This window comes from Ambystoma mexicanum, chromosome 6q (genome assembly GCF_040938575.1).
Source record: "Ambystoma mexicanum isolate Mex_15411 chromosome 6q, UKY_AmexF1_1, whole genome shotgun sequence".
Classification (NCBI taxonomy): Eukaryota; Metazoa; Chordata; class Amphibia; order Caudata; family Ambystomatidae; genus Ambystoma; species Ambystoma mexicanum.
In genome coordinates, this window is record NC_090937.1 from 573,511,142 (window position 1) to 573,530,781 (window position 19,640).

General features: G+C 50.8%; 1 protein-coding gene across 3 annotated transcripts in view; it reads left to right on the forward strand.

Moving 5' to 3' along the window:
* Positions 1–19,640, forward strand: part of SCLT1 (sodium channel and clathrin linker 1) — a 1,687,870-nt gene that overhangs the window by 752,229 nt on the left and 916,001 nt on the right. The gene's annotated exons all lie outside the window — the stretch shown is intronic.

A 19,640-nucleotide genomic window follows, 5' to 3' on the forward strand; every position in this document is an offset into this window, starting at 1 on the left:
TTGATGGACACCCCTGGCCATGCACTACATCTAGAGAGGGTAGGGAGCTATGTGATGAGGTCCCTGAAGTGCTGCCGTCTGTATGTAGACATGCTACAAAGTCTGTCTATGCAGGTAGCGGCAATGTGACGGCTGATGCACAAGTAGGAGTTTGGACTCCTTGTCATGCATGTTTGTTCAGTCCTGGAGTTTTTGCTGCTTTTGACTATGCAAGGGCTGTACATGGGTAACGTTAAGGAGTATCTGATTGCAATTTCTATGTTTAAGGGAACTCCTCTACACTACAAGGATGTTTTTTTGTACTCCTTTGTTGCTTGATGGGCTTGGCTAATGTTTCTTCCCATACGGTTTGTGCTTCCTCCTTGGCCTTAACCTGTGTCTAACGTTTCGTATAGGTTCCCCTTTCTAGCCGATGCATTTGTGGTCTCCTAAGCTCCTTACTGTCTTTTTTGTGTCTATTATTTCGGCTAGGCATGACAGTGAGATCCAGGTACTCTCTTCTGAAAAAACCGTTATATACATTTTTGAAGGAAAAGGTCTCTAGGAGTAAAGCCTTCTCTTTTTACTGACGGTTCTCAGATTTCCACTTTAACAATAAAATTCAGTTGCCAGCCGTCGACCCTTCCCCCTCCCACCTGAAAATAAAGTTGCACAAGTTAGATCCTAAGAGGGCTTGGAGTTTTCTCTGTAGTCGGGACCACTCCCTTCCATTGAGATGAACCGTTTTTTTTGTGTCCTTTTCTGGATATAGTTGTAACTAAGGGTTCTATGTTCTTACAACGCGAGGCATTTCTTCGCTGAGTTGTTTGTCAAAGATTTTCAGCTGGAAAAACTCATCAAATCTTTTTATATATATTTCGGGGGTCCCCCCCAAACCCCTCCTTTGCTATTAGTTAGTCCCTATTCCCCACACTCCCTCTACCCCCTATATTCCCTTAGCCCCTCCTCCCCCACATTTTTCAATGAGTTATTTCGGCCAAAGATTTTCATAAAAAAACTCAGAAAAATAATGTCTGGCAATGTAAGAACGTCATACCGTAACTAACCAGACCTTCTCGTACTGGACATCGATTTGCATATCCCTGAAAGCTAAGAAAAAGCAAGCAAAAGGATTCCTCAAGGACTCATGGCACACTCTGCTAGAGTCGTCATGGACATTTTAGCCTTGCAGAGGAAGTGCCGTTGATTGAAATTTGTCAGGAGTCGACATGGTGTTCTTTGCATGCGTTTTCGAATTCGCTGGCTGGTCGGGACATTTTGGGAGAGCAGTTCGTCAGATTTTTCTGTTGTAAAGGTTTCTGTTCTCTACACTATTCCTGTTGCTGGCATTGCTTTGGGAGTCTCTCAATATGAAAAACCTATAGAAAGAACATTACACAATAAGTATTTTTTTTTATTGAAACATTGTTTTAGTTGATCAACTTTTTCAGTATAAACTTTACATTAACAAAATCATTTCAACAACAAGACACAGTTCATAAACAGCTTAATAAGATTGGTAAAAACACAATAAAATATAAGGAAAGTTCATGAGGAAAACACTTAAGTCCAGGATTATAGACAGTTCAGTTGCAGAAGGTCGATTATAAAATAAAATATAGCTAAAACAATTTAAACAATGTGAAAGCACACTTATGATTGTAGAGTTAAAAATCCTTATAAAACTCATTAAATTTAAACAATGTTTATCCATTTCTAACTATTCATGTAACCTAGCTTATTTAAAATACAATTTAGAAACCTTTGATAACAGTGCATGAAAAAAGAGAAACATTAAACTTAAAATAACATTAAAGTTCAGTCACATGACCACCTAGCATTATTGGCTGATCATAGATTCAATTTTAAAATAAAATTTACTGTCACAATTACCAATGAAACCGAAGAAGCATTAAAGATCTCATGCCACATTTGTGCTTTCGTTAGCAGTGGTCTTTCTTTAAAATATTTCAGAAAATAATCTTTTCTCAAGTCGGCCAAACCAACGCATTCTGAAATTAAATGAGCATTAGTCTCGAGTTGGTTATCTATTTTACAGAATCTAGATTCAGTCGACAAGACCTGATCTTTCGCATATATTGCCATTGAAGATTTTGCTGCTAAAAGATTAAAATGAAGACGTAGGAATGTATCTGCACAAGATCTGTCAGGAAAGTGTTGAATATACAGAGGAATCACATTCAGTGCTTTACATAGGAAAGAACCAGCCTTGTACGCCTTATAGTTGAGCATCTATTTCCAGTAATAATCCAATCATTCCTATATAGCTTTAGTTTTGCTTTGTCTGGGAATTGAATTAATAAGTCTATTTTAATATCAGCAACTGATAGAAGTGATTCACACTGAAGTTCCCACTTTGTCAGAGGAGTATTAACGCTGCTTTTTAACAGGTTTTTTATAACCGGGAACAAGTTTTTAGAAAGGCCCGAGGATAGCTGAATTTTCCTATAAAGAGCTAACATTGACCACTGAACTGCTGCCTCTAAGGATATCAATCCCATTTCATAGCGGATTAGGACAATTGACATACTTGCAGGAACTGGTAAAATCGTTTTCCAATAAATTCCTTCTAATATATCCCACTTCATAGCTTTATCAATGATTTTAGTCTGGGATCCGTACGTAATAATTGGAACAGCTTTTTGTAAGTAATATATTCGAGCAGGCAGCAAAGAGAATTTTCTATATTTTCTCTAAAGAGCCTTGGCTTGGATTGCCAACATTCTCATTCTCAGTAACAATTCCTCTTTATATGGTTTCTCAAAAGGATGGGCGTTAACATTCACTCCAAGATATTTATACAAGCTTGTATGTACCAGAGGTTGATTGGCAAGAACCCAAGTAAATCTATTTTTGGATCTTTTATTAACATGGTTAAATATTAAAACATTCGACTTTTTTGCATTTATTTCTAGATTGTTTTGTTCAGCAAATGTTGACAGGGGCGTTAACTTTCTTTGCAGCCCAATCGGTGCCATGTCAAAAAGGACCAAATCATCTGCATAAAGTAAGTACTGAATATGGTAGGAGCCCAGCTTAGGAGAGAAAGTATGGATATTCTTCAGAGCATTATAAAAATCACTAATATAAAAATTAAATAAAATAGCAGCAAAAGGACACCCTTGTTTTAGACCTACATTTCTCCAGCATGGGGTCTGGCATGGATTCACATGCTCATGAATATTCCCCGTCGTCAGGCTGGGAATCCTCGGTAAAGAAAAAACCAGTATCAGTTTCGTTTCTGATCTGTCTTTCGTAGTAATAACCAATCACTGGTCTCTGCGTCATACTGACCACAGCCACTGACTGCCCTCTACCTAAGCACCGCCTCTGGCAGCCATCTTCAGATTTTTACCGCACGTTCATGTGTTGGGATCCTCGTGCTATTGCTCTCGAGCGTTAGTGCTATTTTTCGCGCTTTTTTCACAAAAACTTCGATTCTTTCGGTCAAAAGAGCCTCAAGCTCCACCGATCCTACATCCGATCAACGGGGACCCGTGTCGGATTCGTCTGCGCCCCTCAAGGGTGAAGATTTCGTCGAGCTACACTTCGGAGGACTCCAGAAGCTTCTCAGGCCCGGTCTCGGAGATGGCCCAGGAGAAGGGAAGCTCGACGCCCGGAAAGCTGTTCAGGGTCTGCCCTGGATGCCAGCTGCAGAACGTCTTTAAGGAGGACGAACACTCTTTCTGCCTTTACTGCCTTCATGAGGACAAGACGCACGTGGAGAAGGACTGTGCGTTTTGCGGCAACATGTCGGAACGGACCATGAAGGACCGCCATCAACGTCTCGCCAACTGGCTGGAGGGTAAGAGCCCGTCTGGCGAGAAGAAGAAGAAATCCGAGCGGTCTTCTAAGACCTTTGAGGGCGCCCCGGCGACGGGGGCCCAACATAAGGCTAAGCACCGCGAGTCCGCTGGCACCGGGAGCGCCGAACGGTCGGGCTCTACGGGCGCCAGGCAGGGCGCACCCTCCCCGGCACCATCAACCACGAGCCAACGCTCTGGGTCGGGTAAGAGGAAGGCCGAGCACCCGGCGAAACTCCTGGAGAGGCCCCGGTCGAGCTCTAAGACAGAGGAGGAGCGTGGCAGTGCCCCCTCCCTCAAGGATAAGGCGGTGAGCGCACCTAAGGTGGTGAAGGCCTTGATCCATCCGACCAAGCCCTCTATCGAAACGGTCGCGGCGGCCCTGGCTCAGCCTGTGGAGGCTGCGCCAGTGGTGGCGACCTCGGGGCCCAGAATCTCCCTGCCTCCTCGGAGGGAGTCTTCTTTTGTGCCCATCGATAGGACCCCCGTGAAACCCTCCGTGGGGAAGAAGAAGGGGGGGCAGGGCGTCGTCGTAGATTCGGCCTCAACCTCAGAAGAGGAGCTGATTGAGGTCTTAAGCCACGGCCTAGGCGTGGAAGAAGGCCAGCCCGTCGGAATGGACCCCGACGCAGGTGACGACGATACCGACGGGGCCCCTGCTCGCCCGTCGGATTCCCCTCTGCCAGCGCCGCAAGACAACTCGGCGGCCATTTTGTTGGCCATACAGTCCTTATGCTCCGAGATAAGGACGAGACTACCGTTACCGACGGAGGAACCTCTCCCGTCGGGGGATCCAGAACCGGGACCTTCTGGTGTTCCCCCTACCAAGAAAAGAAGGATCCATCCACCACCTCCTTTTCAACCGTCGCGCCCCGTCCAGCCCTCCTCCCCGTCCACCCGAGGGGATGATACGGGGACTGACACGGCAGTGACGGGCACGGACGACGAGGCATACTACGAGGATATTCCGTCGTCGCCTCCCGCCAGGGCTTCTCCGCCCGACGAGATCGGATCTTTCCACTCCATGATCTCCAGGGCTTCCGAGCTTTTCCAACTCTGCCCTGAGGAGAAGAAAAAGGAAGGCTTCCTTTATCAGCGGCGCGAGGCCAAGAGGAAGACGGTCCTCGCAGTGCCTCTGTTGGACGACATTTGGGATGAGGGCCTTTCCCTCCTCAAGAACCCTTCCACGACGCCAGCTAGAAGAGACCGGTACGAGAAAAAGTACCGGGTCCCGGACACGGCCCCCCTGTGCCTCCGGGCGCAGCCTACCCCGGATTCCGTCGTCTCCGCGGCAGCCAGGAAGAAAGCGGGGGGGGGGGGGTGCGGCCTCCACATCGACTTCCCCGCCGGTCGGCGAGGGAAAGAAATTGGATGCTATGGGACGTAGAGTCATCTCGTCGGCAGCGACGACGATTAAAGCGGCCAACGCCTTGGCTATCGTGGCTCGCTACGACAGGGAGCTCTAGTACAAGATAGATCCCCTGCTTGATTTTCTGCCGGACGACAAGAGGGCGGAGGCCCTGGAGATCCTGCAGGAAGGTGAGGTGGCCTCGGACCACGCCATCACCGTGGCGACGGACATCGCCGACACTGGGTTCCGCCAGCTGGGCAACGGCGTTTGCCTTCGACGTCGTGGATGGCTCAAAGCTACGGACTTCCGGCAGGACGTCCAGACCAGAGTCCTGGACATGCCCTTCGACGGGAACAACCTGTTTGGGAAGACAGTGGACGATTCCCTTCAGGCCATCAAGGCGGATACTGAGACGGCCCGGGCCCTCGGAGTTCTGCAGCAACGTCGGACGCCCTTTCGGAGCAGCGGAGGCAAGGGCGCCTCCAGAGGTTCCGGCGGCGGTTCCGCTTCCTACCGTCAAGCGGCCCGCTCGTCGCCGCAAGAGGCCTACAGAGGACGAGGCAAGTCTAGCGGACCCCGCCGTCGTCGCCCAGGAGGTCAAGGCGGCAAGGCCGCGTCCAAGCAGGATTGAACCGGCTGTGGGGTCGGGCCCCCACCGGAGCACCCCGGTGGGAGGCCGGCTGGCGGGCTTCGTCAGCGTGTGGGAGTCCATCTCCACCGACCGTTGGGTGCTGGACGCCCTGGCCCGGGGCCACGCGCTCGAGTTTCAAAGAAGGTGCCCGCGCGCCCCCCCCCCCCCGTGGCCAGGAAAGAACTTCACGTCCCTCAACTTCTCCTGGAGGTAAAGGCGATGCTCAGGAAGGGCGCCATCGAAATCGTCCCAAAGAGGCTTCGGGGCTCCGGAGTTTACTCGAGATACTTCCTCGTGAAGAAGAAGACGGGAGGATGGCGCCCCATCCTAGACCTCCGACGTCTGAACAAGTTCATCAAGGCGCAGAAGTTCCGGATGGTCACCCTCCAGCATGTCCTGGGCCAGCTGGAGGAAGGGGATTTCCTATCGTCGTTGGATTTGGAGGATGCCTACTTCCACATTCCCATCCTAAAGGGGCACCGAAAATTCCTCAGGTTCGTGGTCCAAGGGCGTCATTACCAGTTCAGAGCCCTCCCCTTCGGACTACGGTCGGCACCCAGGGTATTCACCAAGTGCCTCGCACCGGTGGCGGCACAGCTGCGCCGCGAGGGGATCCACGTCTACCCCTACCTGGACGACTGGCTCATCCGCGCCAAGACGAGGGAGCTCGCCGTGGTTCACACGGCAAGGACCGTCCAACTCCTCACGGACCTGGGATTCTCCGTGAACTACGCCAAATCCCACCTGGTGCCCGCGCAAGTCGCACTGTTTCTGGGAGCGAGGCTCGACACAGTGTCCCTTCTGGCCTCCCCGTCGGAGGAGAGGACCAGGACCATCTTGGGCAAGGTGCAACGGATGTTGGTGGCCGACGCGGCCAAAGTGAGGTCCATCAAGTCCCTCCTCGGGATGATGTCTTCCTGCATCTACCTCATTCCCATGTGCAGGCTCCGGATGCGCCCGTTGCAAGAATTCCTGGATGCGCGCTGGATCCAGACGACGGGCAGCTTCGAGGAAAGGATCAAGCTCGACGAGAACTTCCGACGAGCGATACGGTGCAGGGGCACCCGCGCGCATCTGACGGCGGGCATGGACTTCCAGACCCCAGCCCACCAGGAGACTGTGACTACGGATGCCTCCCTGGAAGGGTGGGGAGCGCACACCGAAAATCTGCACGCAAAGGGACTCTGGCTCCCGACGGAGAAGTCCCTGCATATCAACGTCCTGGAGCTCCGTGCAGTGTTTTGGGCCCTCAGGTCCTTCCTTCCGTCCCTCAAGGGCAAGGTGGTGAGGATCTTCACCGACAACACCACCACCATGTTTTACATCAGGAAACAGGGCGGAACCAGGTCCCCAGCGCTGTCCAAGGAGGCGCAGGACCTGTGGCATTGGGCCGTCGCCCAAAGGATTTTTCTGGTGCCGTTTCATCTGGCAGGGATAAAAAACACCATCGCCGACTCACTCAGCAGGGAGCTGCGCTCGTGCCACGAGTGGGAACTACGGCAGGATCTGGTGGATCGCCTCTTCCGACGGTGGGGCACACCCCAGATCGACCTGTTCGCGACGGCGACGAACACCAAGTGCCGGAGGTTCGCCAGCAGGTTTCCCCAGACGAGGAGCATGGGCGATGCTTTCTCGTTCCCCTGGGAGGGCCTGTTCCTCTACGCGTTCCCTCCCTTGCCTCTGCTAATCCGGCTAGTCAACCTGCTCAAGAGGTCACGGTGCAGGATGATCCTCGTCGCACCCTCGTGGCCGAGGCAGATATGGTTCCCGGACCTTCTGGACTTGTCAGCGTCCCCGCCGATCAAGCTGCCGGCGGACGCGGATCTACTCTCCAGGGAAGGAGGCGCCATCCTCCACCACGACCCGAAGTCGCTGAACTTGCAGGCCTGGCTCCTGCAGCGCTAGAGTTTGGAGGATACGACATACCGGCCGACTGCAGAGAGGTTCTTGCAAAGGCCAGGGCGTCCTCGACTCTTAAATGCTACGGACACAAATGGAAGAGGTTCTCTGTCTGGTGCCACGCACAGAAGATTAACCCTCTACGGATTACGGCTCCCCAAGTACTGCCGTACCTGCTGACGCTGGCCAAAGCTGGCCTGGCACACGCGTCCATCAAGATTCATCTTGCTGCGATCTCCCGATACACCAGAACCATGGGGCGGACGTCCTTGTGGTCTCATCGCCTGGTGAAAGAGTTCATGAAGGGACTGTTCAGATCGTTCCCGCCGGTGAAGGCTCCGGCCCCGGCGTGGGAGCTCAACGTGGTGCTGACCAAGCTCATGGGACCTCCGTTCGAGCCTCTGCACTCGGCTCCGTTGAAGTTTCTATCGTGGAAAACTGCTTTTCTTGTGGCCATCACCTCCGCACGACGAGTGGGAGAGATCCAGGCCCTTTCCTGCAAGGCCCCGTACTTGACTTTCCACGACACGAGGGTAGTGCTCAGGACGCACCCCTCCTTCATGCCCAAGGTACCGTCGGACTTCCATCTCAACGAACCCTTGGTTTTGCCTGTATTCTTCCCGTCGCCTTCGTCGCCGGCTGAGAGGACTTTGCACTCGCTGGATGTAGCTAGAGCGCTGAAGTTCTACGTGGACCGCACGAGGTGTTTTCGGAAGACGTCACAACTCTTTGTGAACTTTGGACCTGTCAATCAGGGGAAGGCTCTCTCGAAGGCTTCCATTTCCAGATGGCTCTCCGGCTGTATCATGTACTGTCATCGGTTGGCAAACCGACCTCTGCCCGGCCGTCCGAGAGCCCATTCCACCAGAGCGATCGCAGCTACCACGGCGTTCCTTTCTGGTGTGCCCCTGCTGGACATAAGCAGGGCTGCTACGTGGAGGTCGACGCACACCTTCACGAAGTTCTACTGCGTCGATCGGGATTCCAGGGAGGAGTCCAGGGTCGGCCAAGCAGTGCTGCGCAACCTGTTCGCCTGAGGTGAGCCTGGTGAGGAGGTAAGATGCTTAATGTTGAGTTTGATGCTATGCTTAATGTTGAGCCTTTGCCACCTCCCGTGGTTGTGCATGTGTATACTGCTATGTATTCTTTATTCATGAGCATGTGAATCCATGCCAGACCCCATGCTGGAGAAGGAACAAGTTACTTACCTGTAACTGTTGTTCTCCAGCATGGGTCTGGCATGGATTCACATGCGAACCCTCCCGCCTACCCCTCTGCGGCTCTTCACTTGGTCATACTGCCACTTCACGTGCTTCCAAATCTGAAGATGGCTGCCAGAGGCGGTGCTTAGGTAGAGGGCAGTCATTGGCTGTGGTCAGAGACCAGTGATTGGTTATTACTACGAAAGACAGATCAGAAACGAAACTGATACTGGTTTTTTCTTTACCGAGGATTCCCAGCCTGACGACGGGGAATATTCATGAGCATGTGAATCCATGCCAGACCCATGCTGGAGAACAACAGTTACAGGTAAGTAACTTGTTCCTTGTCTCAATAGATTCTGATAAAAGGTCTTTATTTGAGAGTTTAATTTTAATCCATGTATTAGAATAAAATTGATGAATTAAAAATATAATATACGAAGGACAGTTGGCTGATAAAAGCTTATTCCATAAAATGTTTCTCTGTACTGAATCAAAAGCTTGTTTAAAATCCACAAACGCGACATATACCGGTTGTCTGTCTTTTATTGCTTGCGCTTTAATAGCTGAAATTATTATTAAATTTAATGCTGTACCAATACCCGAAACAAACCCCGACTGGTGTGGGTCCATTAGGTCTTCCTTAATAAGCCATTTAGTAAAATCAAGTATTAAAAGTCTTGCTAAGATTTTGCCAGGAGCATCTAAAAGCGCAATAGGTCGGTAGTTACAAGGATTGGTTCTATCACCCTGTTTAAAAATTAGGATTACTATGGCAGTCTGCCAAGAGGGCGGAATTACCTTGGTCTTAATTATAATTTGAAAAATTTGATTTAGAACATCCGCCCAGGCCTCCGGATGAGCTTTAAAGATATAATTCGTAAGCATGTCCAGCCCCGGAGCCCTTGACGAACTGAGCTTTTTAATTATTAATAGAATATCAATAGAATTAAACTTGAATTGAGCTAGGTCTGAAAGCTCGCAATCAATAGTTAAGGAATTTAGATCTTGTTTAAACAGAAGTTTTTGGATTCAAGATGGCCGCCCGTAGTGGGTAGACGTGCCCGCGGAGCTCCCGAGCCCTGATGCTGGAAGAGGCCCACCATCCAGTGTTTCGCCGTTCTTTGGCTCCGAAAGCTGCATCATAGCCCCCCCCGGGGAGTCAGAGCAGTGAGGGGGTCCGGGCTCTGAGGAGGTCGCGACTTCCCTGAGGCGAGCAGAGTTCGGGAAGCAACTGGAGCTGACGCGGGAGGAGCTGCGCCGGACATGGGACGAGCTCTCCAGGGAGCAGAGGCGGGAGCGGCGGTCGGTGCCGGACCGTGAGAGCCGGCCTGAGAGGACTTCACATCGGCCCGGCGGAGAGTGGGTACGACGGTCGGACCGGCCCGACTCGACCCTAGGGGCCTGGAGGGAGAAGAGTGTCTCGGCCCAGCTCGCTGTCAGTGGGAGGGGTTTTACGGCGCGACGGGGGAAGCACCGAAGATAATTCCGGCGCCTCTGGGCCCTAGCTGGAGGAGCTCCAGGTGAGCCCTCGCCGGCACTGAGGGAGCCGGGGAGTGCGGCTGCAGGCCAGAGGAGGGGGGACAGAACTCGGCGCTGGAGGAGGCGTGGAGCGCAGTGCCTGAGCGGAGCACGGGCCCGGGCGGTGGGAGACGTTGCGGAGGCCCGGCCCCGGGCTGTGTCTGAGGAGGAGGCGGCAGTTTTGTATATGACCCTACACCCAGCTACTGCCATGGATCTGGACGAGGGCTGAGGTCGGCTGCGGCGGGGGATAACTGGGCCTGCCCTATTGAACTAGGAAAAAGGGCCCTCTGGGACAAGAGGATCTTTTGTCAGAGGGGAGCCCGTGGAGCGGATCTGGGCGGACACCATAAGAAGAGGAGCCCCGGGAGGAGACGGGAGGTTACTCCAGCCACCAGATCCAGGTGGCCTCACCACAATAGGAAGATTGTCAATTAAGGGTGCGTTGCACCGCCTGGAGGGTGTTCCAATTGCACAGAAGTGGGACTGAGTAACTTATCTCCCAGAAGGAGGCAGAGGAGAGTGGCAATCTAGTGGCTTGAAGTGACTGGAGGGCGGGCGGAGAGAGCTACGGAAAAAAGAAATACCCATATCTGTTTGAGGAGTATGCAGAGTGGTCCAGGTACAGGCGGGGTAGAAGTAGGACGGGCCGCAATCTACGAAGCCGGATTCCACTCTGAGATGGCCACGAAGCGCAAGGCCAAAAGTGGGAAGGGCCAGGCGGCCCCGGGAGAAGTTTCAGATACCCTTCCCTCCCTATGGCCGGGCCATGAGACGAGAGAGCCGGCTAAGTCTGCAGGGCAGAGTGTTAGGCAGAAACCTGTGCAGTTCCCTCTGGGACCACTGCAAAAGATTTAAGACTACAGGTGTTTGGCAGTAAACCCACTTGGTAGCAGTCTGTACCACACAGATTCACTTGGTAGCTGTGGCTGAGCTGTCAGACTTCCCTCAAGAAGAGTTAGGCAGTATACAGAGTATTCACAATAGGTCAAAAGAACACAGTAGAACAAGCAAACACTGACCAGAGCTTGGTGTAAAAGAGATATAAGTATTTATTTAAAACCACATCTAATAAAACACACAGGCACTAATATTAAGCAGTTCAAAAACACTGTCACTAAAAGATATACACTCCCTTCAACGATTAGTTAGACAAGTCTTAAGTAAAGCAACACTTATTTTCAGACAGCGGTGAGCGCTTAACGAAGATGGCACTCTAATCAATCGGTTTAAAAGGGAGAGAAAGGCAGAGCAAAGATAGAAACAGATCCCAACACTTTCAGAAGAACACAGTAGGAGAAGAAGGCAGGTTAAAACCGTAAAGTCAAAGTTAACAAGGCCGGACCCACTGTTAAGAGGCTCCGGTCGAAATGTGTCCAAGGTCACACGGTTCAAAGTGCCCAAAAGTCTCGAAATCAGTTCAGAAAGAGTTGGACCAAAAGAAAGGGACCAGTTAGATGGTCAAGGCAGCCAGCCCAGTCCAGAAGGTTAAGGGATTATTATTACCTTGTAGCAATCTTTAGAAAGGGAGGCCTGGCGAACACAGTACCTTAAAGTGGTGAGAATACTCCAGCAGGGGCAGTTGTTCCTGGCAGCGGATGCAAGTCGGTGCTTCGTCCAGGGGAAGAGAGGATCTCGTCGGGGAGGAAGACAGGAGTCTGTTGCACTGCCAGGGAAGAAACCAGCCGCAGAGTTCTCAGTTAAAAGGAGCGGTCCTTTCATTCGCGGTCCAGTGGTAAGTGGCTATCCGGTTGCCGGGGTGCTTGGCACGGGCAATTCGACCACAAGACATCCTGGGATGCGAGGAAAAGAAGGTAAACTGGTTGTGCCCACCAGTCAGGGGAAGAAGACTCTACAGCCGGGAGATCTTCTCTGTCGTCAGGAAGTGGTGAGTCGGTTCCGCAGGGCTCCACCGGTGGTGTCGTCGTAGCAGGTCGGCTCGGATTCTCAGGTCCTGTGGGGACTTCTGAAGTTCCAGTCCCAAAAGCCCTGCTTTTATGCAGCACACCCCCATTCACTCAGCCTAGCTGTCAATCAAACATGCTAAGTGGTGAGCCGACCGGCTCACCACTTGGGCCAATCACACAAGAGTGCGACTTGAGTTACCAAGGTAACTCAGTCCAAGGTGCCTAAACCCCCTCCCACACCCCCTGTGGTACCCAGACAGAGTGGCACCACTTTTGGAGGCTTCTGTGGAGAAGCCCGCCAAAAAGTGGAACAAAGGGCTCGATTTGGGTTGGAGTCACAGAAGAGAACACAAACGCCATTTTAGAATCGAGTTCTGGCAAACAATACCAACCGGTGAATTAATATTAAATAAATAAACAGGCGGTATGTTCGAGGCTATAAGAATTAAATAATTAAAGTTGGTAGCCTCGAACAATGGGAAAATCCCATAGAGATATATTCGCGGTCGAATATAAAAGTAGTATCCACTGCCACCAGCAAAAACTCAATCAGGGGGGACGGAGACGTGCCCCCTCGACTAACAGACCCAGGGGCAATCGAATTGCCCCGACCAGTACGTCCACAATATGATGGTTTGTACTGGTTTCTGTTCATAATTTGGGACTAGTAAAGCCAATGGTGACTTTACATGCCCTGGGAGACAGTAGTCAGTCCCAGGGTATGGAGTCTATGGTGGGGTGTCACTACGACACCCCTGTGTCACTGCACTGAGGGTGCTGTGTAACACACATAGTAAAAACACATGAGACCCTATGGAGTAAAAGACCCCATAGCCCATAAAACACATTAACAGTCAAAGGAACCCCTCAAATAATGTCCAAGAGTGTGAAGAAAAGTGACTCACTCTTGGCAGGAGAAAAAAAAAACTCCAGAAATCCAGCAAAGCTGCTGGGGGACTCACTAGGTTAGGAAATTCAGCCTAAACAGAGAATTCTCCCTAACAGAGAGTTTGACGAGGAGTGTCTCGTCGTCAGGTGAGGAGGGCGTAGCTATGATGTCGCGAGAAGATATGAAGGGGGAGATGCACGCCCTGCACTCTAGCATGACCAAAACGTTCCAGGACCAATTTCAGCTTCTTCGTGCGGACCTTAACGCGGTGATGGGGGAAATAAAACAGGAGCTGCGGCAGCAGGGCGAGAGAACGGATCTCTTGGAGAGAGGTCTACAGGATTTGGACAGGGAGGTAACGGCTAGCAGTGTGGCAATTGAGAGGCTGGATGTAGCTACGCGTAACCTGGAAACCCAGGTGGAGGACATGGAAAAAGGTCCCGTCGGGTCAACATATAAGAATTAAAATGTTCCCTGAAACGGTCCAGGACAAAGATCTAAAAAGAGTAGCCCAGTCCATCTTCGCAGAGATTCTGGGGACTTCGCCCTCGGAAGAGATTGAGCTCGATCGAATACACAGAGTGGGAAGAGGGGGTCTGGTGCCCCAGTCAAGACCCAGAGATGTTCTTGCGGCGTTCGCCAGGTACGCCCAAAAGGAGGCAGTCCTCCGAGAAGCGAGGAAACAGGAGCCCATAAAGTATCAAGAGCATCGCATAGCTCTATTCCAAGATCTGGCGACCAGTACCCTGCTGAAGAGATGGCAAATGGCTCCGGTCACCAAGGCACTGAACGAGAGAGGGATCAAATACAGATGGACATTTCCTTTTGGCTTGTTGTTCGAGTGGGGAGGTGCTCAGAAACCAATTACCACACTGCAAGAAGGCGCTGGCTTACTGAGTCTTGATGTCAACGATGCTTCGATGAGCTCGGGGAGGCAAGCGGCAGCAACTACCCCAGAAGCAAGGCCTTGGGCCTGGTCAATAGTGGGAGAGAAGAGGAGGGTGAAGCTCGGTGGCAAGCTTTTTGCGGAGAACATTACGAGTGACCCCGGAGAGGGGAGACAAGCAGTACAAGATGGGTCTTAAATATAGGTTTGATATGAGGGTGGTGGGCCACCAAAGGGTGTAATTGGCGGGGGAGCACCCATCTATGAATCGGAAAGGGTGAGTTTACCCGAAATGGGGGGTGGGGAGGCGGGAAGGGCACGCTCTTCAGAAGGGGGGAGTGGTGAGGGGGGGAGGGGAGGAAGTGGGGGTGGAGGGGGTGGTTGGGCCGCAGGGGAAGCGGGCAGTGTTCATGATACATGGCTCAGCGTGTGTTCTTACAGGTCTGGTGGGTATTAGGAATCCAAGGGGGGACAGATGGAAAGCATCGCCATTGGGGTACTCATATGGGGGGGAATTCCCGGGGACTCAGGGCTCTTCACTGGCTGGACTTTACTAACATACTCTTAAGTGGTTAACGCATAATGTGAGGGGCCTCAATACTCCTCTGAAAAGGAAAAAGCTAGAACAATTTACGAGAAAAGAAAACCCGGATGTTTTAGGCTTGCAGGAAACGCACCTTAGGCCCAAGGATCAGGGACGCCTTAAACTTCGGGGATTTGACCAGATTCCGCATGCATCGGGGGGGACCAGATCTGGGGGGGTAGCTTTGGCTATTAAAACTTTTGCGGGCCTCAAGATAACGGAGAGTATACGAGACAGGGAGGGTAGATGCATCTTTAGGGACTTATCAGGGGAGGCCGTATACGGTAGTGGTAGTGTATGGTCCGAATGTGGGGCAAGAGCATTTTTTGAACCGGCTCCTGGGATTGATAGAGGAAAGAGCTCGGGGACACATAATCCTAATGGGTGACCTCAACATAGCATGGGAGAGGGATAGGGACAGCCCGGGTCATTTGGGGGGAGGAGGTTGGGCAGTAATGTCAACGGACCTAAAGAATAAGATATGGGAACAGGATTGAGGGATGTCTGGCGGGAGATCAAGGGAGGGGAGGAGGGATACACTTACCTGTCCGGGGTCCACAAATCTCAATCCAGAATCGACTACATCTGGGTGTCCTCGAGCTTGGTGGGCAGGGTGCAAGAGGTTGTGACAGGACCCATTGGCATAGCGGATCACAAAGTACTTTCAATGGTATTGGACTTGGGCCTGAGGGAGAGAGGGGTTTGGATGTGGAGATTCCCGGGACACCTCCTCAGAGATCTGATAATTCGGCAGGACATGGAGGAGAAGATTCAGAACTTCTTTAACGTCAACCAAAGGGGAGTGACTGGAGAGGAGATGAGATGGGATGCTTTTAAGGCTACGTTACGGGGGGAGTTAATAGCGTTGGTGGTACACAGAGAGAAGCAATGGAGGGTGCTGGAAGTGCAGTTGGCGGAGGAAGTGGAAACAGCGAGACGGAGGGCGGGGACGACGCCGTCCAGGTCTTCTATGAGGGAAAACCGCAGGGCGCTGGGACAACTGGAGGTTCTTAGGACTAAAAGGGCAGAGGGGGCTCTCCGGAAGGGTATGCCAACACTACTACGCGAAAGCAGATACCCTCCTTGCGCGATTGCTAAGAGGGGCTAAGGCCAAAAATCCGATCACGGCCCTGCGAACAGATTTGGGGGGGACAGGGTTACTGAGGCAGGGGAGATGAGAGAAGCATTGGCATCTTTCTATGAAACTCTTTACGCATCGCAGAATCCCCGGGAACACTTGCAGGACGATTTCCTGGATAAGGTTGAGCTGGAGAGAATAGGGAGGGAGGCAGGGAGATGCTGAGCGGGGAGATTAGTGAGGAGGAGGTGCGGAGGGTGATTGGGGGTTTACTGCTGAATAAGGCACCAGGCCCTGACGGCTATAGCGCAGTCTTTTATAAAACTTTTGTAAATATCTTGGTCCCCCAGCTGACCTATCTTTTTAATACCTTTGGGGAGACTGGGAGAGTGACTCCCTCCATGGAGGAGGCTCGACTGACCCTCTTTTGAAGCCCAATAAGAATCCTGAGGAGCGAACATTTTACCGGCCTATAGCGCTGATTAACATTGACGCTAAAATCTTCACGAAGGTGCTGGCGAATAGGTTGGAGGGTTTCCTTCCTGACTTGGTTCACCTGGACCAAGCGGGGTTCGTTAAGGGTCGGCAGACTACAGACAATAGACAAAGGATTGCTCACCTGGTGGAAAAGTCTCACAGAACTGACACTCCTGCGGTCCTCCTATTGCTGGACGCGGAAAAAGCTTTAGAACGCGTGGAGTGGTCCTTTCTGTTTAAGGTGATGCGGAGGATGGGTATCGGGGAGAACTTTCTGCGTATTGTACAGGCCAACTATCAGACTCCTAAGCTGAGAATAGCGGTAAATGGAACTATGTCTAGGTCCTTTGGGGTGAGTAGGGGGACCAAACAAGGCTGTCCTCTATCCCCCATGCTTTATGCGATTTATCTGGAGTCTCTGTTACAGGCGATTAGAGAGGCGGAGGGGATAAATGGTATTCCATTTGGGGGGATTGAACAAAAGGTGGCAGCATTTGCGGATTACCTTTTGTTGGCTCTCACAGCCCCAGCTGAATCTATCCAGTCAAGTAGAAGCCTGTTAGAAACCTTCGGGGAGGCTTCAGGTCTCAAGATTAATTGCGGCAAATCGGAGTTACTAAACCTGACATTGGAGGGCGAGGAGCAGGCAGCCCTGAGGGAGTCTACCCCATTTCTTTGGAGCCTGAATGGAATTGGGTATCTTGGGGTGAAACTCACCCCAAGGCTGGCAGGCTGGTATAGGGCTAATTACCCTCCCTTACTAAAGAGCATTGAAGGGGATTTTTGCAGGTGGTGGAATCTCCCGATCACATGGTTGGGTAGGGTGGCGACGGTTAAAATGGTGACACTACCCCGCCTTCTGTATCTTTTTCAGGCAATTCCTCAGGTAGTTCCACAGGATTTTTTAAAGAAATTGGGATTGCTCACTAAAGATTTCCTGTGGGCTGGGAAAAAGCCACGGGTTAGTAAGCAAATATTGCTGGCTCCCAGGCGGGAAGGAGGTCTAGCACTGCCAAACTTTCAACGATATTACGAGACGACGCAGTTAAGGGTGGTCAGGGATTGGCTACGGGAGGGGGAAGTCGCACAAAACAAGCAATGGGTGGCAATGGATAGGGCGGTGGCACATCGCAGTCTCGTGGAGGTTCTATGGCTCCCGAAGCAGCTAAAACCTGGTCATATATATGAGAGCGCCATTACCATTCTGATGGTTGGGAATTGGGATAAATTAGTTAAAAGCAAGGGAATCACGACATTCCCCTCGCCCTTCACACCCCTGTTCCGCAACGGAGAGTTTACCCCGGGAATGGAAGAAGGGGCTTTTCAGCAATGGGAGGAGGGAGGCTGCAGATGGCTGGGAGACATGTTCCGAGGCAGGAAGATACTCTCTTTCGAAGACTGTAAAAAGGAGTATGTGGTGAGGAGGGGGAGAGGCTCCGGTATGCGCAATTGCGCCACTGGGTTATGCATCCCGTAAGTAAGCTGGCGACCACCAGGGGGAAAATGAGGTTTGAGATGTTTCTTCTCTCGAGCGATGGATCCAGGGGCCTTATATCCAATCTATACACAATATTAGACGAGGCTCCGGATAGGGCCCCATGGACGTATATTCGAAGATGGGGTCAGATGCTGTGTAGGACAATTGAGCGTGAGAAATGGAAAAGTCTGTGGCGGGTAATTCGCAAGTTAGCGAAAGCCTCTCAGATCCAGGAAATGTGGTACAAGATTCTGTTTGGGTGGCACTACACTCCAGTCAGGCTTAGGGGGAGATATTACCTGCTACCTCAGGGGAGTGCTGGATAGGGTGTGGGATGGAGCGTACGGCACAGCCTATTTGGTGGACGTGCCCACGCATTAAACCCTTTTGGGTGGAGGTGCAGGGGGCTCGGAGCAAGCATATGGGCCAGGAAGTAGCAGGTCCCCAGAGGAGATTTTACTGGGAGTGGGGAGGAGCACTGGGGTAGGGGAGCCTAAATCCCGAGAGAAGGCGTGAGTAATCCTTGTCCTGGCTGCTATGACAGTGATAGCTCAGAGATGGAGAAGTGGGGAGGTCCCTCTTTTTCAGGATTGTTTACGGAAAATCTGGGACATTGTGTCTCTTGAATGGGCCACACATGCAAAAGACAATAAGCTGCAGTCCTTTCCAGGAGACTGGGAGGAACCCCTGCGCTTTCTAAAAGACGGTTTCCTAATTGGTTGGTGTCCTCAGCGCCTACGACTACTGGACTTGGGGTGAGCGCTGTTGAAGGAAAGATGGACGTGTTGGATTATGGATAAGGTGGAACCTGATGCAGGGGAGGGGGGAAGGGGGTGGAGGGGGTGTAATGAGGGGATTGTTTAAGCGAGGCGCTCTGGGCTATCTGAACTATGACATCTTCTGCCAACAAATAAAACTAAGCTGCCTTGTGGGGGGGGGGGGATTTGGGAGGGGACGGGAGTTTGGAAGAACAAATGTGTTATTCTCTCTGTTCCAAAACTAATAAAAAGAAGTTTTTTTTAAAAAAAAGAAGTTTTTGATAATGGGCTTTCCAAGCCATTTCATCAATGCCATTTAGTTGAGTTGATTTATAGACATTCCCAGATGCAGAATTAATAATTCTCCAAATCTCAGAAGCAGATTTTAATAATAAAGCTTTAAGCATTGTTTCAGCTTCTCTTTGTTTCAAAGTATGAGCAATCTGTTTAATTTTATTTCTGTATACCGTTTTCAAAGCCGTTTTTTGTGTCATACTTGCATTTTTGGGGAGCCTTCGAGGGCTCTACGTAATTCTTTTTTTCGATCATGGATAGTTGGATTCCATTTATATTTGTGAATGAAAGTTGGTTTGTTACCATCTTTGAGTGATTGGGCAATAATCTAAATGCCCGAGAATTCATTACTTTATCTCCAGCCAGATGTACAACTTTTTGTTGTAAGCAAGAAATTTGCTTTGTATTCCATCTAATCCGGTTCTGAGCGTTTTTTATTTCAAAGTCACCAATAAAATTTGAAACCGGATAGACCAAATGGGGAAACAATAACACTTCAAGCAAATTGTGATCACTAACTTGTGTAGGGATAACTTCGAAGGCAGAAACATGGTTATTAGCATGATTTGAGATATATACATAGTCCAAAACTGAATGGGTGTTGGCTCTAGACCAAGTTGGATGGAGTGGAAAATCTTTTATGTGTGTGCCATTCAAGTAGTAGAATTCTCATTTTCATTAGAAGGGTCCACTTGTCAGTTCTAGAAACGGATCTGGAAGAGGTGTTTAACAAATTAATATTAAAGTCCCCAGCATTAATGGTAAATGCATTATTTGGATCTAACAATGTTTGGTCCAAAAGAATCTCAATTTTACTTATAAATAGAGATTCTGTTGGTGACAAAGGATTCCAACAGATATTCAAAACCGTCACCATTGGAAAA